The following is a 25218-nucleotide window of genomic DNA, read 5'->3' on the forward strand; positions in this document are numbered from 1 at the left end:
TGGGCTCGGGGCTGGCCAGGACGGACCCTGCTTCACCCTTCACTGCCCCGGGCTGCCCGACGGGCCCCTAGGCCGGGCGCCAGCTAACGAGTGAACCCGGCTGTGCCCGCGCTGGGAGCGTCCCTGCCGGGGCTGGGTGAGGGGCCCTGATCCCTGCGAGCGGCCGAGTCTCCCTCAGGGGCTGTCTCGGGGGACTCGCTGCCCGGAGCTCACGGGGGGGGGGGAGCAGCACCGGGGGGCCAACTCCCCCCAAGAACCGAGCGCGCCACTAAGAGCTCACAGCCCCAGCACCCCACAACCTGGCTCACAGCGCCCCACTGAGAGCTCCCAGCCCCAGCACCCCCCAGCCCCACTCGCAGCGCCCCACTGAGAGCTCCCAGCCCCCGCGCCCCCCAGCCCCACTCGCAGACCCCCACTGAGAGCTCCCAGCCCCAGCGCCCCCCAGCCCCACTCGCAGACCCCACTGAGAGCTCCCAGCCCCAGCGCCCCCCAGCCCCACTGAGAGCTCCCAGCCCCAGCGCCTCCCGGCCCCGCTCACAGCGCCCCACTGAGAGCTCCCAGCCCCAGCGCCCCCCAGCCCCACTCGCAGGCCCCACTGAGAGCTCCCAGCCCCAGCACCCCACAACCTGGCTCACAGCGCCCCACTGAGAGCTCCCAGCCCCAGCACCCCCCAGCCCCACTCGCAGCGCCCCACTGAGAGCTCCCAGCCCCAGCGCCCCATGGCCCCGCTCCCAGCGCCCCACTGAGAGCTCCCAGCCCCAGCACCCCACGGCCGGCTCACAGCGCCCCACTAAGAGCTCCCAGCCCCAGCACCCCAGGTCCCCACTCGCAGCGCCCCACTGAGAGCCCCCAGACCCAGCCACCCATTGACCCGTTTACAGCGCCCCACTGAGAGCTCCCAGCCCCAGCACCCCATGTCCCCACTCGCAGCGCCCCACTGAGAGCCCCCAGCCCCAGCACCCCACAGCCCCGTTCACAGCGCCCCACTGAGAGCTCCGAGCCCTAGCGCCCCCTAGCCCCACTCGCAGGCCCCACTGAGAGCTCCCAGCCCCAGCACCCCACGGCCGGCTCACAGTGCCCCACTAAGAGCTCCCAGCCCCAGCACCCCACGGCCAGCTCATAGCGCCCCACTGAGAGATCACAGCCCCAGCGCCCCACAGCCCCTCTCACAGCGCCCCACTGAGAGCTCACAGCCCTCTACAGCCACGCTCACAGCGCCCCACTGAGAGATCACAGCCCCAGCGCCCCCCAGCCCCACTCACAGCGCCCCACTGAGAGCTCACAGCCCTCTACAGCCACGCTCACAGCGCCCCACTGAGTGCTCACAGCCCCAGCACCCCACGGCCGCGCTCACAGCGCCCCACTGAGAGCTCCCAGCCCCAGTGACACCACAGAGCTGTAAGGATAAGGCCTTTTCCTGTAGCCACAGTTTAAGGTCTGAGGCCTTTGTCTGCAGCCATATCCGGAGAGCAGCAGCCATCAGCTAAGCACCAGAAAGTCACATCCCCACATTCCACCTAAATGACATTAGAAAAATGTCACATCGGGCTGTTCAGAAGGCTCCTGTCCCAGTAGCACCCATCATCACCAGATACAGAAACGGGGCTTAAGATGGTTAAAGAAAACTTTCTTTGATGGCGTCCGTCCTGCAAGAAATCACTTCTCAACAGCTGTGGCTGTGAAATCCCGACTTTATTATCGTTTTGCCTTTACGGACCCCATTTCTCTACGGTTTATCCGTCTGGTCTCGGTCTGGTTTGTGAGTGTGGCTGTTACAGAACTGATTTTGCTAGGTGTAAATCAATGAAGGTGCTGGGTAGGATTGGCTAAAGGATGTTTGACAACATGTCAGGATGGGTTAGAGAATTGCTTAGGAATCATTTAGTGAAATGGCTGGTTAAGGTGCAGCTAAGCAGGACTCAGGTGTCACTATATAAGCTGGGGTCCAAGGAGGAGACCAGCGGAAGGAACAGAAAGATAAGAAGGAAAGACCTGGAAGACGAAGAAGAACTCACCTCTAAGTCACAGCCTAAGATCAAAGCTGCTAAGAATCCTCTGCCCGACCGTGACATGCAGCACCCAGAATCCAGATGAGACGGACCTTGCAGGGAAAGTCCGCCTGCCTGATCAGCATTGGTGAGCATGGCGCTGTGTGCTTAGCATGTGTATTCTGCTTGGTAACTGTTAATAAATAGAGGATAAGGATATTACTGTGCAAGGCTCTTTCACTGGGAAAAGGCCCTGAAAACCCTGTTATAGTCCCAGCCTTCACAACCTCCTCAGGCAAGGAGTTCCACAGGTTGACTGTGCACTGTGTGAAGAAGAACTTCCTTTGATTTGTTTTAAACCTGCTGCCCATTAATTTCATTTGGTGGCCCCTAGTTCTTGTATTATGGGAATAGGTAAATAACTTTTCCTTATCCACTTTCTCCACATCACTCATGATTTTATATACCTCTATCATATCCCCCCTTAGTCTCCTCTTTTCCAAGCTGAAGAGTCCTAGCCTCTTTAATCTTTCCTCGTATGGGACCCTCTCCAAACCCCTAATCATTTTAGTTGCCCTTTTCTGAACCTTTTCTAGTGCCAGTATATCTTTGTTGAGATGAGACCACATCTGTACACAGTATTCGAGATGTAGGCGTACCATCGATTTATATAAGGGCAATAAGATATTCTCAGTCTTATTCTCTATCCCCTTTTTAATGATTCCTAACATCCTGTTTGCTTTTTTGACCGCCTCTGCACACTGCGTGGACGTCTTCAGAGAACTATCCACGATGACTCCAAGATCTTTTTCCTGACTCGTTGTAGCTAAATTAGCCCCCATCATGTTGTATGTATAGTTGGGGTTATTTTTTCCAATGTGCATTACTTTACATTTAGCCACATTAAATTTCATTTGCCATTTTGTTGCCCAATCACTTAGTTTTGTGAGATCTTTTTGAAGTTCTTCACAATCTGCTTTGGTCTTAACTATCTTGAGTAGTTTAGTATCATCTGCAAACTTTGCCACCTCACTGTTTACCCCTTTCTCCAGATCATTTATGAGTAAGTTGAATAGGATTGGTCCTAGGACTGACCCTTGGGGAACACCACTAGTTACCCCTCTCCATTCTGAGAATTTACCATTAATTCCTACCCTTTGTTCCCTGTCCTTTAACCAGTTCTCAATCCATGAAAGGACCTTCCCTTTTATCCCATGACAGCTTAATTTACATAAGAGCCTTTGGTGAGGGACCTTGTCAGAGGCTCTCTGGAAATCTAAGTACACTATGTCCACTGGATCCCCCTTGTCCACATGTTTGTTGACCCCTTCGAAGAACTCTAATAGATTAGTATCAGAGGGGGAGCCGTGTTAGTCTGGATCTGTAAAGAGCAACAAAGAGTCCTGTGGCACCTTATAGACTAACAGACATATTGGAGCATGAGCTTTCGAGGGTGAATACCCACTTCGTCAGACGAAAGCTCATGCTCCAATACACCTGTTAGTCTGTAAGGTGCCACAGGACTCTGTCGCTTTCTAATAGATTAGTAAGACATGATTTCCCTTTACAGAAACCATGTTGACTTTTGCCCAACAATTTATGTTCTTCAATGTGTCTGATAATTTTATTCTTTACGACTGTTTCAACTAATTTGCCGGGTACTAATGTTAGACTTACTGGTCTGTAATTGCCGGGATCACCTCTAGAGCCCTTTTTAAGGTTACGCCTTGAGCACACACGGCAGTAAAGTGGGTGCCCTAGAGTGCGTGAGTAACGGATACGTTTGTGCAGGTAACATGGTGGAGCACGCAGGCAGCCGAAGGTCATTGGGACCGAACTGATCTGACCTAACACAGCAATAGCAGTGACAGGTTGTCAGAAAGAGTCGCTACCTGCTTGGCAGAACGTTCACCCTGAAGCAACAGGCAGGAAAAGAAACAAAGCAAAGGGACCGGGGGGAGTTAGCTGAAGAGCCCCCCCCCCCCCCCCCGCTAAATGGGCAGCAGAACGAGGAACGTGCTCATGGGGACAAGATTCCTTCCAGGGGAGAGATGCCCTTGAGTCCGCCTGGAAGGGGGTTGACGCGTTCTGTGAGTGCATGAATCCCAAGCCAAAGGCTGCGGCTATCAAAGCACAGCTGGGTGAGCACTGTGCAAAGCTGTCACTAATCTCTCCAGCCTGGGAGCACTCCAGGAGAGGCCACTGGAGGATTACAGACTCCATTTGGATGTCGTTAAGGAGAATTTGGCTCAGTATAAGGCACCTCAGTGTGCCAGTGCAGCTTCAGCACTACAGAAGGCAACAGCTTTAACCGAGAAAACAGGAGAGCGTGAGCACCTGAGACTGGCAGTAAAAACCTGAATGGGGAGGGATCTGCACTGCAGCTGTAGCTGGGGGATGCTCAGGCAGCTGCAGGGAGCTCTGAGCCCTTTAAATCCCGCACGCAGCTCCGGCGGCTGGGCTGGGACCAGGATTTAAAGGGCTCAGAGTTCCCCGCAACCACGGAGAGCCCAGAGCTCTTTAAATCCCGCACGCAGCTCCGGCGGCCAGGCTGGGACCAGGATTTAAAGGGCTTGGAGCTCGCCACCACCACAGCGGGGAGCCCAGAGCCCATTATATCCTGCCGGAGCTGCGGGCAGGATTTAAAGGGCTCGGAGCTCACCGTCGCTGTGGGGAGCCCAGAGCCCTTTAAATCCCGGCCCCAGCCCGGCAAGGCTCAGGGCTCCCACGGCTGCCTTTAAATCCCAGCCGGAGCTGCGGTGTGGATTTAAAGGGCCCGGAGCTCCACGGTGGCCAGAGTCCTGGGCCCTTTAATTTGTCCGTGAGCCCCAGGGGCTCCCAGTCACCTCTGCAGCTGGGAGCCGGAGCTGCGTGTGGGATTTAAAGGGCTCAGAGCTCCCTGCAGCTGCCCGAGCATCCCCCAGCTTCAGCTGCAGTGCAGATCCCTCCCCATTCAGTCACCTCTGCAGCTGGGAGCCCCGGGTTGGTTTAAAGGCCCCTGGGGCTCCCAGCCACAGCCACTGCCCCAGGGCCTTTAAATCTTGAGAGGCTCCGCCTCTTCTGGGTAAGGCCACGCCTCTTCCGGTTGAGGCCACGCCTCCCTCCGGACTCCGGCAGTACCGGTAAGTCCTGTAAGTTACTTTCACCTGAGCCCAGGCCTATACTGGTGCTTCCGCCTGGGCAGTGCTATGCAGTGCTGAGGGGCGGCTAGGTGCGAGCCCCGGATGGGACTGGGCGAAGGAAGGGATATCCGCCCGAGAACCGGGGAGATTGTCCCATGTCACAGAACAGGGCCCTGTGACTCCCCGGAATTGTAGCTCCCTAAAAAGGAGATCCTGGCCATGGCGGCCGGGGTTGTGCCAGTAGGAACTGGAACCCACCGGATTGCAATACTTTAACAATGCAGTCTGAAAAGCTAGACAGTTTGAATTCAAGCAGGGAGGTAATTTTAGGACCCAGAGATCCAGCTAGAGGATCCCTGGAGTTGAAACGGGAGATTTTTCAAGCAGCTGTAGCTTTTGGAGACACGCAGGGACACGCGGGATAAGGAAACAGGGACAGGAGAATGGAACCCATCCAGGTGGTAACTTTTGCCAACAACGGGCCCCCAGATCTCCAAGAGGAACGGGGGAAAGGGCCAGATGCACAGTGGCATGTTAGGGGGAGGTGCCGGGGACAGGAGAGGAGGAAATGGATCTGGGTATCAGATGCAGACCAGAGGACGTCTGGCTGAAGGTGGGAAAGGTACATTGAGAGGGGAGGCACGGAGGGAGCTCACGGTGGCAGGGGAACCAGAAGAGAAATGGGACGGGAAGCTCACAAGTGAGTTCTGCAGAGGGCTGCCCAGTTAAGAGAGGCAAGAGGGTTCCTGTAACTCCCAGAGCGGACCCCGAACCATTGGCGCCACCCCAATAGTGGTGCCCACCTCCCCGGACTCCCCCGAGACAGTGGCCCAACTACAGTACGACAAACGGGGGCGTCCCATTGCAGTGGCAATGATGGGGAGATTAGGGGGACAAACACACCCCACTATGCTAACTGGTGTGACTGGGGAGCAGTGGCTTCCCGGGGAAGCTGTAGAAACAGAAAATTCAGCACAGCTAGTATCATCCACAGGGGAGACAATGGAACATTTCTCACGCGTAGAGGGAACTGGGAGTGATGTGTCACGAAGCAGGATCCAGCTAGGAATGAGGAGGATGGAATATTGGGAACGTTTTACCTTTACAAGGGGCGACTCGCTGTGGATTTAGCCAACGGGTTCCTCTGGGCCAGCAGAATCCCCCCCCCCCCCCCCCGCATTAACGCTGTGCACAGGTGTGGGCTGTAAGGCCCCGGGAGGAGGGCGGCCAAAGAAGGGGACCACTGGTGAACAAGTGACCCAGCGTATGGGCTGACAAGAAACTGGAATGTGGGAAAACTGATGCTGAGGTTCTAATCCGAGGGCCTGACCCCCTCCACAGCGTCACCCCAGTATCCTCAGGAGGCAGAGGAAGGAGTAAAATCTACCATGGAAAGGTGGTTGGACCAGGGTGGTACTGGGCACATGGCGAGTACCAACCCCCCGTACTGGCCTGGCCTGAAAGGGGGTGGGAAGACCTGGAGAAGGACAGTGGATTTTAGAGGATTTTAAACGCAGTAACCCTGCCCCTGCCCCGGTCATGGCCAAGTCCCAAGTAGTCGCTGCACTAGCAGCAGGAGCAGAGTGGTTCTCAGTGACAGACGTAGCAAATACCTTCTCTGCCATCCCCTTGCACCCTGAGTCCTGGTACAAATTTGGGTTCACTGACAGGGGCCAACAGTTGTGTTTCACAGGGGTCCCCCATGTGACCAAGTGGGGGAGTTTCTTGCTTTTCCGTGTTTCCCAGGGGGTTACATGCAGAGCGGGTGGGACTCAGTGTCCCCGGGTGTTACTGGTTTAACGAGGGGAGGGGAGAGGGAGTTTGTTGGGACACAGGACCGGAGAGAGACTCGGGACCCCGTCCGACGGCCTGGAGGATGGAAACCCCAGCGACTGGGGACCTGGTGACCCGGAGACCCGGCTCAGGAGTCGCAGCCGGTTCTGGCCAGTGGGGGACAATGGGCTGCGGGGAGAGGACCCCGGTGACCTGACCAGCCGGTTCCAGCCCGAGGGGCCAGAGGACAGAAGAGGGCAGAGGGGGCCCAGGCGACCCTGTTTCCCTGGAGAGAAGCCAATGGACAGGGGGGGCTTGGGGCCGGGGGTATCAGAGGCCCAGCTGGGAAGCAGGGGGGCTCGGGGCTGGAGGGGGGGAGCAGGCAGAGCCCCCCCTGGCTGCAGGGGGACTGGGATGTGCTGGGCTGAGGGAGGCCAGGCCTGAGGCCCTGAGAGTTTCCTGAGCTGGGTTCAACCCTCAATAAACCCTCCTGTGTTACGCTGGCTGAGAGTCGCTCCGGGCTAGAGAACAGGGGGCATCAGTGGTTTCCCCAGGAATTGAAATTAGGGGGGGTGTTCGAATTTACAGGGGGGGTGTCAGGACCAATGAGATATATAAAAGAGATATGAATAAAATAAATGTTTTGTTAGGATTATGCAAATTTAACATAAGAATAATGCAAGTTCCACCAAAACACATAACAGGTCTAGATTTTGAAAAAAATATACATTTAAAAAATGTATTTAATTTAAATTGACTTTTGAAAAGTGAGCCATCATGGGGTAAGAGGGAAAGTCCTCTCATGGATCAGTAACTGGTTAAAAGATGGGAAACAAAGGGTAGGAATAAATTATCAGTTTTCAGAATGGAGAGAGATAAATAGTGGTATCCTTGAGGGGTCAGTACTGGGACCAGTGCTGTTCAACATATTCATCTGGAAAAATGGGTAAACAGGGAGGTGGCAACATTTGCAGATGATACAAAACTATTCAAGATAGTTAAGTCCCAGGCAGACTGCGAAGAGCTACAAAGGGATCTCACAAAACTGGGTGACTGGGCAACAAAATGGCAAATTAAATTCAGTGCTGATAAATGCAAAGTAATGCACATTGGAAAGCAATCTCAACTATACATACAAAATGATGGCATCTGAATTAGCTGTTAACACTCAAGGAAGAGATCTTGGAGTCATTGTGGATAGATCTCTGAAAACATCCACTCCATGTGCAGCAACAGTCACAAAAGCAAACAATGTTGGGAATCATTAAGAAAGGGATAGATAATAAGACAGAAAAATATCATATTGCCTCTATATAAATCCATGGTACGTGCACACCTTGAATAGTGTGTGTAGATCTGGTCACCCATCCTAAAATATATATATATTGGAATTGGAAAAGATACAGAGATGGGCAACTAAAATGATGAGGGGTATGAAACAGGAGGAGAGATTAAAGTGACTGGGAATTTTCAGCTTAGAAAAGAGATGACTAATGGGGATATGATAGAGGTCTACAAAATCTTGACTGGTGCGAAGAAAGTGAATAAGGAAATTTTATTTAATCCTTCACATAACACAAGAACTAGCAGTCACCCAATGAAATTAATAGGCAGCAGATTTAAAAAAAACAAAAGGAAGTATTTCTTCACACAATATAAAGTCAACCCAGGGAACTCTTTGCCAGGGGATGCTGTGAAGACCAAAACTATAACAGGATTTTTAAAGTATCAGAGGGGTAGCCGTGTTAGTCTGGTTCTGTAGAAGCAGCAAAGAGTCCTGTGGCACCTTATAGACTAACAGACGTTTTGCAGCATGAGCTTTCGTGGGTGAATACCCACTTCTTCGGATGCAAAAGAACTAGTTAAATTCCTGGAGAACAGGTCCATGTGTGGCTATTAGCCAGGATGAGAGGGATGCAACGCCATGCTCTGAGTGTCCCTAGCCTGTTTGCCAGAAGCTGGGAATGGGCAACAGGGGATGGATCACTTGATGATTCCCTGTTCTATTCATTCCCTCTGGGGCACCTGGCCTTGACCACTGTTGTAAGACAGGGTACTGGGCTATATGGACCATGGGTCTGACCCAGTATGACCATTCTTATGTAAAAATTAATTATAATAAAAATGTTTAGTACAGAAACTCCCCAACATAATGACCTCCCAAGATAGCAACAATGTGAGATAACAACCTTGGCAAATACTGCATTTTAAAAATCTTGGCCTACTGGGAAACATATTTATATACGTTTCCATTCCCAGTCACAAATCCAGCATTCTGGAGCAAAGTGACTAAAATATAGTCCAGCAAACAAATGTTTATTTAACATGCCCCTCACTTTTCCCTCCACCGCACTCCACTCACCGGTGTTGTCCTTGGTCAGTGGAGACTCAGAGTTCAGAGGTGCTTTCACGTGAGTTCACCTCCCAGGTGGGGGACAAAAAGGCACAGTTCGCTCTGGCCACGGCTGTTCGTTGTGCCACCGTTCACTCCACCACTCTGTTGCCAATGGCCCTGCACAGTCACCTTCTGCTGTCACCTACCACTGTGACCTCTGCGAGTTGGTCTCTTGAGGTTCCACCAGTTCTCAGTGATTTCAGCTGAGCTCTCAGTGCGGGAACCTCGCTGCTAGTGCAGTCTGGGCTGTCTCTTACACAAAAACACTGTACCCACAGGAACACTGTCCCCACAACAGGACTAAGCACTTAGACCTGATTGTCAGTGATTTCAGCTGCAGTGGTCACTTAACAGAACAAAAGACTCTCTATGGAGCCTAATCAGCTCTGTCTTTAAACAGTGGAGAGGGACAGGTCCCCACCCTCTCTCTTGATGCCCTCAATCATCACAGACTAAGTACAGTTCTACTGCCCTTTACTCATACAATAAGAACACCATTTCATCCCCCCTTCCCCCACATTCAAGTGGTTTGTAACCCAACCCCAGCCAAAATCTATCACTTGGGCAACACAGCTCTGTTTGCTGGATCCCTAGGTAGATTAGGTGTGAATGTAAATATAATCTGGCCCTGAAACCTTAGCCCCCCAGCCCATCACTAGCTGTCAGGGAGAACTCATTTAGACTTTGGCTTACAAATCATCATTTGAAATTATTAGGTTGGCCAACATCACCGCAATGAATGCACTGACAGCATAAAAAACAGCTGTATAAGGAAGCAAGGAAGCTAGTCTATGTTCATACTTTTCAAATCTATGATACTTTTTCAGATACACATATTTTATCATACACTGTATAAGCTTTTAAAGTGTGTATTAATGTTTCAGTTTAAATTCAGATTTCCAAACAGTCACTAAATTGCTATGTAACTAGCTCACAAAACTAGGGGGGGGGGGTGTTGGGAAATTCAGGGGGGGGTGTACACAGGGAAATCACTTGGGGGCATCAACCCCTCTGCGAGTGGGGAGATCGGGGGGTCCAGAGCGCGTGGACTCCCTGAGGGGGCCCACGGCAGAGACAGACGTGCTGAGGCTCAGAGAGGTGCGGCTGCAGGAGGTGGAGGGCCCTGACCCCGGCAGAGAGCGGCCCCCCGAGAAGGGCTGTCGCCCTGAAAGGGGCCCCCCCCACGGACCGCACGGGGCCACGAGTGGGCACAACCGGTGAGTCCGTGACACCCTGGGGTTTCCATAACACACCTGCAATTTGTCCCTCCCATGTGGTTAAAATGTGGGGAAAATGGACACCTGAAACCCTGAAAGGCGTAAATTCTTCCACTGCTGATACACGGGCGCCTGGAGCCCCGAGGGAGGAGGCTGGTAGGCTCACCCAGCAGATAAGACGGTTACTCATAAGAACATAAGAAAGGCCGTACCGGGTCAGACCAGAGGTCCATCTAGCCCAGTATCTGTCTACCGACAGTGGCCAATGCCAGGTGCCCCTGAGGGAGTGAACCTAACAGGCAATGATCAAGTGATCTCTCTCCTGCCATCCATCTCCATCCTCTGACGAACAGAGGCTAGGGACACCATTCCTTACCCATCCTGGCTAATAGCCATTTATGGACTTAGCCACCATGAATTTATCCAGTCCCCTTTTAAACATTGTTATAGTCCTAGCCTTCACAATCTCCTCAGGTAAGGAGTTCCACAAGTTGACTGTGCGCTGCGTGAAGAAGAACTTCCTTTGATTTGTTTTAAACCTGCTGCCTATTTATTTCATTTGGTGACCCCTAGTTCTTGTATTATGGGAATAAGTAAATAACTTTTCCTTATCCACTTTCTCAACATCACTCATGATTTTATATACCTCTATCATGTCCCCCCTTAGTCTTCTCTTTTCCAAACTGAAGAGTCCTAGCCTCTTTAATCTTTCCTCGTATGGGACCCTCTCTAAACCCCTAATCATTTTAGTTGCTCTTTTCTGAACCTTTTCTAGTGCTAGAATATCTTTTTTGAGGTGAGGAGACCACATCTGTACACAGTATTCGAGATGTGGGCGTACCATGGATTTATATAATGGCAATAATATACTACTCACCGTAGTAACTGTTGTTCTTCGAGATGTGTTGCTCCTATCCATTCCAGTTAGGTGTGCGCGCCGTGCGTGCACAGCTCTTAGGAAGATTTTTACCCTAGCAACTCCGGCGGGCCGGCTGGGCGCCCCCTGGAGTGGCGCCGCTATAGCGCAGGATATATACCCCAGCCGGCCCGTCCGCTCCTCAGTTCCTTCTTGCCGGCTACTCCGACAGTGGGGAAGGAGGGCGGGTCTGGAATGGATAGGAGCAACACATCTCGAAGAACAACAGTTACTACGGTGAGTAACCGTCTTTTCTTCTTCAAGTGATTGCTCCTATGCATTCCAGTTAGGTGATTCCCAAGCCTTACGTAGGCGGTGGGGTCGGAGTTAGATGTTGCAGAACGCAACCGCTAAGCCAGAGGCTGCAACAGCTCTGGACTCCGGGACCAATGAGGCAAAGGTGTGGACCTAGGACCAGGTAGGTGTACAACACATCCCCCAAAAGGGAATGCGAGCCAGGAAGGCAGCTGAGAAGCGTGAGCCCTGGCGGAATGTGCAGCAAGGTGGCTCTATGGAACATGGGCCAAAACAGAAGAGGTGCAGATGCACAACGTCACTGAAGATGAAATCCTCTAGGAGGAGACAGGTATGCCCTTCGTCCGGTATGCCGGTACGATGAAGGCTGTGGGGGCGTTACGAGAGGGCTCTGTCCGCTAGATATAGATTGCGGACGCGCTGCAGATGTCGAAGGAGGGCAACCGTTGCTCTCCTTGCACAGAGAGTGGCTTCGGAAAGAAGACCGGAAGGAAGATATCCTGGTGGATATAAAAGGCCGACACCTCCTTAGGGAGGCAGGTCGGACGTGGTAATAACTGCCCTTGTCCTTGAGGAACACAGTATCCCTTGGGCCTATTGTGAGAGTCTGAAGCTCGGAGACTCGTCTGGCCGCAGGAAAGACTACAGGAAACTGCCTTGCAGGACAGTTATATCAATGAGCATGTTGACATTGGCTCGAATAGGGCAGTCATAAAACTGGGTAGAACCAGATTGAAGAGCCAGGTTTATGGCGGGGCCCCACTGGGGGGGGGGGTGCATAAACGCTCCAAGCCCTGAGGAACCAGATGGAACGGAGCGGGATCTCGGCGGGAGAAACATTGCGCGTTTCGGAGCAGCATGAGAAACGCTTCCACTCGGCCAGATAGAAAATTCGTCCATTCGATTAAAGTACCACCCCGGAGAATCCTGTAGAACCGAGGCCGAACAACGTAACTCGGATCGGTTTAGCCACGCAGGAGTCCTGCTGTGAGGTGCAGGGATTACAAGACCGGGTGGTGAAGGTTGTCGTGATTCCGCGTCATGGGGTCTGTGCCAAGAGGGTTGCTACCGACAGGTGTAGCAACATGGTGTGCCAGTGCTGCCCAGGTTACACTGGAGCGAACCCGATCAGGGGCACTCTGTCCCTGCGGAGTTTGAGCAGGACCTTGTGAACCAGCGGGGACAGTGGACAGCGTACGGCAGATGGCTGATCCATGGCCTCAGGAAAATCCTCCAAGACCGAGCCTGGGGAGAGGCCTTGGAACGAGGAGAATTTCTCTCCCTCTTTCCGTTCTCGCGAAAGCGAGGAGGGCTATGCGGGGGAAGACCCACTTCTGGAAAACGGAATAGATAAAGACGGGAGGAAACCACCACTTGTGAGACAGGAAGGATCTGCTGAGACGATCCGCCAGCTGAATCGCCTGGTACACAAGGCAGACTGCTCTCAGCTCTCGGACATTGATGTGTAAGGCCAGCTCTTGCGCTGACCGAAGGCCGTGAGTGCAAAACTACACCAGGTGCGCACCCAGCCGAGAGATGGGCTGTCTGTCACGAGGGACCCCGAGGGGTGAGTGAAACAGCATCCCCGGATACACCGGGGAGGACGCCGACTCCCGGTCGAGGGAGCCTAGGCTGCTCGGTGGAAACGAGACGACCACGAGTATGCCATCTCTGCCCGGGTGGCACCCCCAGGTGAGCCACGATTAAAGTGAACAGAGGCAAAGCCTGGTATGTTTAGTTGCAAACGTGTAGACAGCCATGTGACTCAGGAAACCGAGGCAAGAGCGAGCCCAAGTTGGCGGGAAGGTCCGTAGACCTTGTACAATTGTTACCCTCGCCTGAAACCAAGGCTGAGGAAAGCAGGCTCTGGCGAGTCTGGAGTCCAGGACGGCCCCAATGAATTCCCTTCCCTATATGGGAATCAGAGTGGATTTTACTATTGATCATCAGGCCTAGACACAGGAAAAGGTTCGTGTCGATGCCCACATGACTGGTACTTTGGGCCCGGGGGTTCTTCGAATGAGCCACTCGTCTAGACACGGAGAACGTGTATCAGACGGTGGCGAAGAAAGGCAGCGATTACAGCCATGCACCTTGAATACCCCTGGGCTGTATAGAGGCCAACCGGGAGGGCCGTATACTGGGAATAACGATGGTAGGCCCCAAACCGAGGGTACCTTCTGTGTGGAAGAGAAATGGCAACGTGAAAAACATGCGCCCTTCATATCGAGGGCGGCGTACCAGTCTCCGGGATCCCAGGATGGGATGACGGTCGCCCTGGGTACCATGCGGAACTCATCTGCATCGTGACTTGTTGAGTTCCTGCAGGCCTAGGATAGGTCTGAGACCTCCCTTCGCTTAGGGGAATAGGTTTCGCCCTTAGGTACCTCCTGTATAGCTCCGATGAGGAGGAGCGTCCGCACCTCTTGCCAGAGGAATCGCTCGTGAGAGGGGTCCTTAGGAGGGGCGAGGATGGGTAGGCTTTTGCCCCATTGGTGGTCAGAAGGACCCTAATTCTGGCTCCTTTGGGGTGCGGATTGATGGCCACGACCGTGTAAGCCACGCCCGCTGGCCATGTCCTGACCTTGTCAAGGCGCAGGGTAAGAGCGGAGGTTGGGGACGGAAGCGTCGGCGCTGAATTACCGGCGTGTGCATGCCGAGAGAAAGAGAGAGCAAAGTGACCCTGCTGCCCTTTAGGTTCTGCAGCCTAGGGCCAGTGTTGTCAGAGAACAGGCCTGTGCCATTGAAGGGCAAGTCCTGTATAGCGTGCCGCAGCTGCGAGGGAAGGCTCGATAACTGGAGTCCTGAAACGCGCCGCGTGGCAACACCCGAGGCCAGAGTCATGGCAGCGGAGTCAGCTGCGTCCAACGAGGCCTGGAGGGAAGCTCTCTCCAGCTCCGTCCTTTGCTGCAGGAGGGCATCGAACTCTTGACGGGAGTTCCGAAGAACCGACTCTGTAAATTTGCCCACCGCCACCCACAGTAGCGGATAAGCAGGGCTTGCTGGTTCGCTACACGAAGTTGCAGGGCCCCCTCCGGGTACATCTTATGGCCCAGTAAGACCACACGCCCAGCCTCTTTGGATTTAGGGGCTGGTCGCATTTCGATTAGAGGAGGGCCGGAGGGGTATGTTCCTGCCCCCGCCTCATCTGGGGAGGAGGAAGAAGAAAGGCCCGGGACAAGCGGGTCCTGTGTGGGCTCGAGCTCCTGGACGACCTCCTGATCCGGTGGGATCTGGGAGCCCGGTGCCGAACCGGGGGTTGCTCTGTACCGGTCGGACGGGGACGACTAATTGTCACCTCTGGCACCCAGAGCTCGGAGGGAACTGAGCGAGATGGGATCACCGGTACGCCTCTGGCGTGGTAGTACACCCACGGCGTCCAGAATGCCCACTGATAGGTCTCCTCGAAGACTCTGGAGGGCACATCGGAAAACAGAGTGCTACGCATATGAACTGTCCGCACGGGACGACACTGATGCGTGGCTGGATGGCCCTGGAGGAGCTGAAAGCTCTTGGTAGAGTCTCCGTCTGTAACTGACGTCGCTCGATGCGGCACCGGGGATCGGTACCGGTAGACAGACCGGTACCGAGAACGGGACCTGCCACCAAAGCTGTGCCGGGCGGTCGACCGAGGGCGGTGCCTGAGGCTTGATCGGAGCTGAGTGTCCCGGACCGGCGAACGGGATGCTGACCGGTGCCGCGAGCACTACTGGTACCAACAGGGAGAAGGCGCCGAGACCTAGATCGGTGACGGGACCGAGAACATCTGCGGAACCGCAACCTTGAACGGTGCCGCTGTGCGGTGCCGAGGTAGGGTGGTCTGATCAAGGCAGGCTTGCCCATCGACTATGTAACCCCCACCGGCGGTGCCGGGGGTTGAGGCAGCGTAGATGCTGCCGTTGCAATCAGCCCCCTCGCCGTGGACACTGTCTCCGGCGTGGAGGGAATAGTGAGCTCGACCATAGCTGGCACCCCGGATGCAGCTTCATAGTGAGCTCGACCACGGTCCATACCGGGGAGTGTTCCAGCACCGGACTCGACGGCTTTTGCCTGGCCGGAGTTAATGGTGCGGGCATTGTCGGTGCCGCGGTACACATCGGTGCCGGGCGATCCGACGGAGCATAGCGCTCGGCTGCGGAGCAGGCGGCTCGGATGCAGCTTCAGGGCGAGCTCGACCACGGTCCGTACCGGGGAGCTTTCCGGCACCGGACTCGACGGCTCTTGCCTGGCCGTAGTTAATGGTGCGGACATTGACGGTGCCGCGGCAGACATCAGTGCTGGGCGGTCCCACTGAACATAGCGCTCGGCTGCGGAGCAGGCGGCTCGGACGCAGCTTCCTAGCGAGCTCGACCACGGTCCGTACCGGGGAGCTTACCAGCACCGGACTCGACGGCTCTTGCCTGGCCGGAGCTAACGGTGTGGATACTGTCGGTGCCGTGGCAGACATCGGTGCCGGGCGATGCGACTGAACATCGCGCTCGACTGCGGAGCAGGCGGCTCGGACGCAGCTTCCGGGCGAGCTCGACCACGGTGCGTACCGGGGAGCTTTCCAGCACCTGACTCGACGGCTCTTCCCTGGCCGGAGTTAACGGTGCGGATATTGTCGGTGCCGCGGCCGACATCGGTTCCGGGCGATCCGACGGAGCATAGCGCTCGGCTGCGGAGCAGGCGGCTCGGACGCAGCTTCATAGCGTGCTCGACCACGGTCCATACCGGGGAGCTTTCCAGCACCGGACTCGACGGGTCTTGCCTGGACGGAGTGAAAGGTGCGGATCGTGTCGGTGCCGCGGCAGACATCGGTGCCGGGCGATCCGATGGAGCATAGCGCTCGGCTGCGGAGCAGGCGGCTCGGACGCAGCTTCAGAGCGAGCTCGACCACGGTCCGTACCGGGGAGCTTTCCAGCACCGGACTCGACGGCTCTTGCCTGGCCGGAGTGAAAGGTGCGGATATTGTCGGTGCCGCGGCAGACATTGGTGCCGGGTGATCCGACTGAGCATAGCGCTCGGCTGCGGAGCAGGCGGCTCGGACGCAGCTTCCGGGCGAGCTCGACCACGGTGCGTACCGGGGAGCTTTCCAGCACCGGACTCGACGGCTCTTGTCTGGTCGGAGTAACTCTTCATCCTCCAGGAGAGAGGTCCATGCCGAGGGTACGTCGGAGTCAGCGACGGTGGTGCCAGGAGGCCTTGGCGGCACCGGCGGTCCGGTGCTGAGGGAGCGCGCCGTGAAAACTAACTAGCGCTCGGCGCCGAGAGCGGAGGAGCAAGAGCTGCCTCCCTCAGGAGCTGTTTAAAACGAAAGCCCCGCTCCCCTTTGTTCACTGATTAAGGGCCTCACAAATGCAGCACTTATCTGTGAGGTAAGATCCCTCGAGGCACTTAGGAGAAGATCTCTTGTCGGCAGCGGCTTGTGGCCGGCTGAGCATTAGAAAACCCTGTGGACCGGGCATCGGCCCCAGCCCCGGGTGAGGGGAAGGGGATAAACCCCAACCCCTGTAAAATAAATACACTATACTATTCTACAAACAAACAGAGTTAACTACAACTATAAACAGAACGAGAGAAAACTACGAGTAGCTAGGGAAGTGGAGGTCAGCTGAGCTGTGCTCCACTGTTCCAACGGCCGTCACGGGCGGAAAGAAGGAACCGAGGAGCGGACGGGCCGGCTGGGGTATATATCCTGCGCTATAGCGGCGCCACTCCAGGGGGCGCCCAGCCGGCCCGCCAGAGTTGCTAGAGTAAAAATCTTCTGAAGAGCCGTGCACGCGCGGCGCGCACACCTAACTGGAATGCATAGGAGCAATCACTCGAAGAAGAAGTTACAGCTCATCCCAGATGCCAGGCTAGCAGAGCCAAGGCCCAGCGGGTACAGCAAGAGCTAAACTACTTAGGGGTCATACTGGGAAACGAGGGACGAACCCCAGAGGCACAACGGCTGGAACTGACTGGAAAACGTCCCGCCCCGACGGATGTGGCATCTTTCCGAGCCCTCTTGGGAACCCTCAGCCTCTGGAGAGTCACTGCCAGGCCGCCCCCGGGGCCTTCTCCCCAGGGAGGGGCCTGAGCAGGCAACGGCAGCACTGACCTGAAACAGCATTTGGCCCCGGCCCCGGCCCCACATAAACAAAGGTGGAAGAAGCATCCAGCCTGCAGCTGCCGAGTACTGACGTGGCACTGGGAGCAGCGCCCCACAGAGAGCCCCCAGCCAGCTCACAGCGCCCCACTGAGAGCCCCCAGCCCCCCATGTCCCCACTCACAGCACCCCACAGAGAGCCCCCAGCCAGCTCACAGCGCCCCACTGAGAGCCCCCAGCCCCAGCCCCCCATGTCCCCACTCACAGCGCCCCACAGAGAGCCCCCAGCCAGCTCACAGAGCCCCACTGAGAGCCCCCAGCCCCAGCCCCCCATGTCCCCACTCACAGCGCCCCACAGAGAGCCCCCAGCCAGCTCACAGCGCCCCACTGAGAGCCCCCAGCCCCAGCCCCCCATGTCCCCACTCACAGCGCCCCACAGAGAGCCCCTAGCCAGCTCACAGCGCCCCATTGAGAGCCCCCAGCCCCAGCCCCCCATGTCCCCACTCACAGCGCCCCACTGAGAGCCCCCAGCCAGCTCGCAGCGCCCCACTGAGAGCCCCCAGCCCCAGCCCCCGATGTCCCCACTCACAGCGCCCCACTGAGAGCCCCCAGCCCGCTCACAGGGCCCCACTGAGAGCCCCCAGCCCCAGCCCCCCATGTACCCACTTACAGCGCCCCACTGAGAGCCCTCAGCCAGCTCGCAGCGCCCCACTGAGAGCCCCCAGCCCCAGCCCCCCATGTCCCCACTTACAGCGCCCCAGAGAGCCCCCAGCCAGCTCACAACGCCCCACTGAGAGCCCCCAGCCCCAGCCCCCCATGTCCCCACTCACAGCGCCCCACAGAGAGCCCCCAGCCAGCTCGCAGCGCCCCACTGAGAGCCCCGAGCCCCAGCCCCCGATGTCCCCACTCACAGCGCCCCACTGAGAGCCCCCAGCCCCCCATATCCCCACTCACAGCGCCCCACAGAGAGCCCCCAGCCAGCTCACAGCGCCCCACTGAGAGCCCCCAGCCCCAGCCCCCCATGTCCCCACTTACAGCGCCCCACAGAGAGCCCCCAGCCAGCTCACAGCGCCCCACTGAGAGCCCCCAGCCACAGCCCCCCATGTCCCCACTCACAGCGCCCCACAGAGAGCCCCCAGCCGGTTCACAGCGCCCCACTGAGAGCCCCCAGCCCCAGCCCCCCATGTCCCCACTTACAGCGCCCCACAGAGAGCCCCCAGCCAGCTCACAACGCCCCACTCAGAGCCCCCAGCCCCAGCCCCCCATGTCCCCACTCACAGCGCCCCACAGAGAGCCCCCAGCCGGCTCACAGCGCCCCACTGAGAGCCCCCAGCCCCCCATGTCCCCACTCACAACGCCCCACTGAGAGCCCCCAGCACCAGCCCCCCATGTCCCCACTCACAGCGCCCCACAGAGAGCCCCCAGCCAGCTCACAGTGCCCCACTGAGAGCCCCCAACCGCAGCCCCCCCATGTCCCCACTCACAGCGCCCCACTGAGAGCCCCCAGCACCAGCCCCCCATGTCCCCACTCCCAGCGCCCCACAGAGAGCCCCCAGCCGGCTCACAGCGCCCCACAGAGAGCCCCCAGCCAGCTCACAGCGCCCCACTGAGAGCCCCCAGCCGGCTCACAGCGCCCCACTGAGAGCCCCCAGCCCCCCATGTCCCCACTCACAGCGCCCCACAGAGAGCCCCCAGCCAGCTCACAGCGCCCCACTGAGAGCCCCCAGCCCCCCATGTCCCCACTTACAGCGCCCCACAGAGAGCCCCCAGCCAGCTCACAGCGCCCCACTGAGAGCCCCCAGCCCCAGCCCCCCATGTCCCCACTCACAGCGCCCCACTGAGAGCCCCCAGCCCCAGCCCCCCATGTCCCCACTCACAGCGCCCCACAGAGAGCCCCCAGCCAGCTCACAGAGCCCCACTGAGAGCCCCCAGCCCCAGCCCCCCATGTCCCCACTCACAGCGCCCCACTGAGAGCCCCCAGCCAGCTCACAGCGCCCCACTGAGAGCCCCCAGCCCCAGCCCCCCATGTCCCCACTCACAGCGCCCCACAGAGAGCCCCCAGCCGGCTCACAGCGCCCCACAGAGAGCCCCCAGCCAGCTCACAGCGCCCCATTGAGAGCCCCCAGCCCCAGCCCCCCATGTCCCCACTCACAGCGCCCCACTGAGAGCCCCCAGCCAGCTCACAGCGCACCACTGAGAGCCCCCAGCCCCAGCCCCCAATATCCCCACTCACAGCGCCCCACAGAGAGCCCCCAGCCGGCTCACAGCGCCCCACTGAGAGCCCTCAGTCAGCTCACAGCACCCCACTGAGAGCCCCCAGCCCCAGCCCCCCATGTCCCCACTCACAGCGCCCCACAGAGAGCCCCCAGCCAGCTCACAGCGCCCCACTGAGAGCCCCCAGCCCCAGCCCCCCATGTCCCCACTTACAGCGCCCCACTGAGATCCACCTGACTGCTCACAGCGCCCCACTGAGAGCCCCCAGCCCCAGCCCCCCATGTCCCCACTCACAGCGCCCCACAGAGAGCCCCCAGCCGGCTCACAGCGCCCCACAGAGAGCCCCCAGCCCCCCATGTCCCCACTCACAGCGCCCCACTGAGAGCCCCCAGCCCCAGCCCCCCATATCCCCACTCACAGCGCCCCACAGAGACCACCCAGCCAGCTCACAGCGCCCCAATGAGAGCCCCCAGCCCCAGCCCCCCATGTCCCCACTCACAGCGCCCCACTGAGAGCCCCCAGACCCAGTCCGCCATGTCCCCACTCACAGCGCCCCACTGAGAGCCCCCAGCCCCAGCCCCCCATGTCCCCACTCACAGCGCCCCACTGAGAGCCCCCAGCCCCAGCGCCCCATGTCCCCACTCACAGCGCCCCAATGAGAGTCCCCAGCCCCAGCCCCCCCTGTCCCCACTCACAGCGCCCCAATGAGAGCCCCCAGCCCCAGCGCCCCATGTCCCTACACACAGCGCCCCACAGAGAGCCCCCAGCCGGCTCACAGCGCCCCACTGAGAGCCCCCAGACCCAGCCCCCCATGTCCCCACTCACGGCGCCCCACTGAGAGCCCCCAGCCAGCTCACAGCGCCCCACTGAGAGCCCCCATCCCCAGCCCCCCATGTCCCCACTCACACCGCCCCACAAAGAGCCCGCAGCCCCCCATGTCCCCACTCACAGCGCCCCACAGAGAGCCCCCAGCCAGCTCACAGCACCCCACAGAGAGCCCCCAGCCGGCTCACAGCGCCCCACAGAGAGCCCCCAGCCCCAGCGCCCCATGTCCCCACTCACAGCGCCCCACAGAGAGCCCCCAGCCGGCTCACAGCGCCCCACTGAGAGCCCCCAGCCCCAGCCCCCCATGTCCCCACTCACAGCGCCCCACAGAGAGCCCCCAGCCGGCTCACAGCGCCCCACAGAGAGCCCCCAGCCCCAGCGCCCCATGTCCCCCCTCACAGCGCCCCACAGAGAGCCCCCAGCCGGCTCACAGCGCCCCACTGAGAGCCCCCAGCCCCAGCCCCCCCTGTCCCCACTCACAGCGCCCCACTGAGAGCCCCCAGCCGGTTCACAGCGCCCCACTGAGAGCCCTCAGCCAGCTCGCAGCGCCCCACTGAGAGCCCCCCGCCCCAGCCCCCCCTGTCCCCACTCACAGCGCCCCACTGAGAGCCCCCAGCCCCCCATGTCCCCACTCACAGCGCCCCACAGAGAGCCCCCAGCCAGCTCACAGCGCCCCACTGAGAGCCCCCAGCCCCAGCCCCCCATGTCCCCACTTACAGCGCCCCACAGAGAGCCCCCAGCCAGCTCACAGCGCCCCACTGAGAGCCCCCAGCCCCCCATGTCCCCACTTACAGCGCCCCACAGAGAGCCCCCAGCCAGCTCACAACGCCCCACTCAGAGCCCCCAGCCCCAGCCCCCCATGTCCCCACTCACAGCGCCCCACAGAGAGCCCCCAGCCCCCCATGTCCCCACTCACAGCGCCACACAGAGAGCCCCCAGCCAGCTCACAGTGCCCCACTGAGAGCCCCCACCCCCAGCCCCCCATGTCCCCACTCACAGCGCCCCACTGAGAGCCCCCAGCCCCAGCCCCCCATGTCCCCACTCACAGCGCCCCACTGAGAGCCCCCAGCCCCAGCGCCCCCTGTCCCCACTCACAGCGCCCCAATGAGAGTCCCCAGCCCCAGCCCCCCATGTCCCCACTCACAGCACCCCAATGAGAGCCCCCAGCCCCAGCGCCCCATGTCCCCACACACAGCGCCCCACAGAGAGCCACCTGCCGTCTCACAGCGCCCCACTGAGAGCCCCCAGACCCAGCCCCCCATGTCCCCACTCACAGCGCCCCACTGAGAGCCCCCAGCCAGCTCACAGCGCCCCACTGAGAGCCCCCATCCCCAGCCCCCCATGTCCCCACTCACACCGCCCCACAAAGAGCCCGCAGCCCCCCATGTCCCCACTCACAGCGCCCCACAGAGAGCCCCCAGCCAGCTCACAGCACCCCACAGAGAGCCCCCAGCCGGCTCACAGCGCCCCACAGAGAGCCCCCAGCCCCAGCGCCCCATGTCCCCACTCACAGCGCCCCACAGAGAGCCCCCAGCCGGCTCACAGCGCCCCACTGAGAGCCCCCAGACCCAGCCCCCCATGTCCCCACTCACAGCGCCCCACAGAGAGCCCCCAGCCGGCTCACAGCGCCCCACAGAGAGCCCCCAGCCCCAGCGCCCCATGTCCCCACTCACAGCGCCCCACAGAGAGCCCCCAGCCGGCTCACAGCGCCCCACTGAGAGCCCCCAGCCCCAGCCCCCCCTGTCCCCACTCACAGCGCCCCACTGAGAGCCCCCAGCCGGTTCACAGCGCCCCACTGAGAGCCCTCAGCCAGCTCGCAGCGCCCCACTGAGAGCCCCCAGCCCCAGCCCCCGATGTCCCCACTCACAGCGCCCCACTGAGAGCCCCCAGCCGGCTCACAGCGCCCCACTGAGAGCCCCCAGCCCCCCATGTCCCCACTTACAGCGCCCCACAGAGAGCCCCCAGCCAGCTCACAGCGCCCCACTGAGAGCCCCCAGCCCCAGCCCCCCATGTCCCCACTTACAGCGCCCCACAGAGAGCCCCCAGCCAGCTCACAGTGCCCCACTGAGAGCCCCCAGCCCCCCATGTCCCCACTTACAGCGCCCCACAGAGAGCCCCCAGCCAGCTCACAACGCCCCACTCAGAGCCCCCAGCCCCAGCCCCCCATGTCCCCACTCACAGCGCCCCACAGAGAGCCCCCAGCCGGCTCACAGCGCCCCACTGAGAGCCCCCAGCCCCCCATGTCCCCACTCACAGCGCCACACAGAGAGCCCCCAGCCAGCTCACAGTGCCCCACTGAGAGCCCCCAACCCCAGCCCCCCATGTCCCCACTCACAGCGCCCCACTGAGAGCCCCCAGCCCCAGCCCCCCATGTCCCCACTCACAGCGCCCCACAGAGAGCCCTCAGCCGGCTCACAGCGCCCCACAGAGATCCCCCAGCCAGCTCACAGCGCCCCACTGAGAGCCCCCAGCCAGCTCACAGCGCCCCACTGAGAGCCCCCAGCCCCCCATGTCCCCACTCACAGCGCCCCACAGAGAGCCCCCAGCCAGCTCACAGCGCCCCACTGAGAGCCCCCAGCCCCAGCCCCCCATGTCCCCACTTACAGCGCCCCACAGAGAGCCCCCAGCCAGCTCACAGCGCCCCACTGAGAGCCCCCACCCCGAGCCCCCCATGTCCCCACTTACAGCGCCCCAGAGAGCCCCCAGCCAGCTCACAACGCCCCACTGAGAGCCCAACGCCCCAGCCCCCCATGTCCCCCCTCACAGCGCCCCACAGAGAGCCCCCAGCCGGCTCACAGCGCCCCACAGAGAGCCCCCAGCCCCAGCGCCCCATGTCCCCACTCACAGCGCCCCACTGAGAGCCCGCAGCCCCAGCCCCCCATGTCCCCACTCACAGCGCCCCACAGAGAGCCCCCAGCCAGCTCACAGTGCCCCACTGAGAGCCCCCAGCCCCAGCCCCCCATGTCCCCACTCACAGCGCCCCACTGAGAGCCCCCAGCCAGCTCACAGCGGCCCACTGAGAGCCCCCAGCCCCAGCCCCCCATGTCCCCACTCACAGCGCCCCACAGAGAGCCCCCAGCCGGCTCACAGCGCCCCACAGAGAGCCCCCAGCCAGCTCACAGCGCCCCATTGAGAGCCCCCAGCCCCAGCCCCCCATGTCCCCACTCACAGCGCCCCACTGAGAGCCCCCACCCCGCTCACAGCGCCCCACTGAGAGCCCCCAGCCAGCTCACAGCGCCCCACGGAGAGCCCCCAGCCCCAGCCCCCCATGTCCCCTCTCACACCGCCCCACTGAGAGCCCCCAGCCCCAGCCCCCCATGTCCCCACTCACAGCGCCCCACAGAGAGCCCCCAGCCGGCTCACAGCGCCCCACTGAGAGCCCTCAGCCAGCTCACAGCGCACCACTGAGAGCCCCCAGCCCCCCATCTCCCCACTCACAGCGCCCCACTGAGAGCCCCCAGCCGGCTCACAGCGCCCCACTGAGAGCCCCCAGCTCCAGCCCCCCATGTCCCCACTCACAGCGCCCCACAGAGAGCCCCCAGCCAGCTCACAGCGCCCCACTGAGAGCCCCCAGCCCCAGCCCCCCATGTCCCCACTCACAGCGCCCCACTGAGAGCCCCCAGCCAGCTCACAGTGCCCCACTGAGAGCCCCCAGCCAGCTCACAGCGCCCCACTGAGAGCCCTCAGCCAGCTCACAGCGCCCCACTGAGAGCCCCCAGCCCCAGCCCCCCATGTCCCCACTCACAGCACCCCACAGGGAGCCCCCAGCCGGCTCACAGCGCCCCACAGGGAGCCCCCAGCCCCAGCCCCCCATGTCCCCACTCACAGCGCCCCACAGAGAGCCCCCAGCCGGCTCACAGCGCCCCACTGAGAGCCCCCAGACCCAGCCCCGCTGGTACCCACTCACAGCGCCCCACTGAGAGCCCCCAGCCAGCTCACAGCGCTCCACTGAGAGCCCCCAGCCCCAGCGCCCCATGTCCCCACTCACAGCGCCCCACAGAGAGCCCCGAGCCGGCTCACAGCGCCCCACAGAGAGCCCCCAGCCGGCTCACAGCGTTCCACTGAGATCCCCCAGCCCCAGCCCCCCATGTTCCCACTCACAGCGCCCCACGGAGAGCCCCCAGCCCCAGCGCCCCACTGAGAGCCCCCAGCCGGCTCACAGCGCCCCACTGAGAGCCCCCAGCCCCAGCGCCCCACGGCCCCGCTCGCAGCGCCCCACTGAGAGCCCCCAGCGCCCCACGGACGGCTCACAGCGCCCCACTGAGAGCTCCCAGCCCCAGCGCCCCACGGCCCCGCTCGCAGCGCCCCACTGAGAGCCCCCAGCCCCAGCACCCCACGGCCCCGCTCACAGCGCCCCACAGAGAGCCCCCAGCCCCAGCACCCAACAGCCCCATTGACAGCGCCCCACAGAGAGCCCCCAGCCCCAGCAACCCACGGCCGCCT

At 60.1% G+C, this 25218-nt stretch overlaps 1 protein-coding gene across 1 annotated transcript in view; it reads right to left on the bottom strand.

Moving 5' to 3' along the window:
* The window catches only part of KCNH2 (potassium voltage-gated channel subfamily H member 2), a 176625-nt gene that overhangs the window by 136385 nt on the left and 15022 nt on the right, over window positions 1-25218 (bottom strand). The gene's annotated exons all lie outside the window — the stretch shown is intronic.

Source organism: Mauremys mutica, chromosome 2 (genome assembly GCF_020497125.1).
Source record: "Mauremys mutica isolate MM-2020 ecotype Southern chromosome 2, ASM2049712v1, whole genome shotgun sequence".
NCBI lineage: Eukaryota > Metazoa > Chordata > Testudines > Geoemydidae > Mauremys > Mauremys mutica.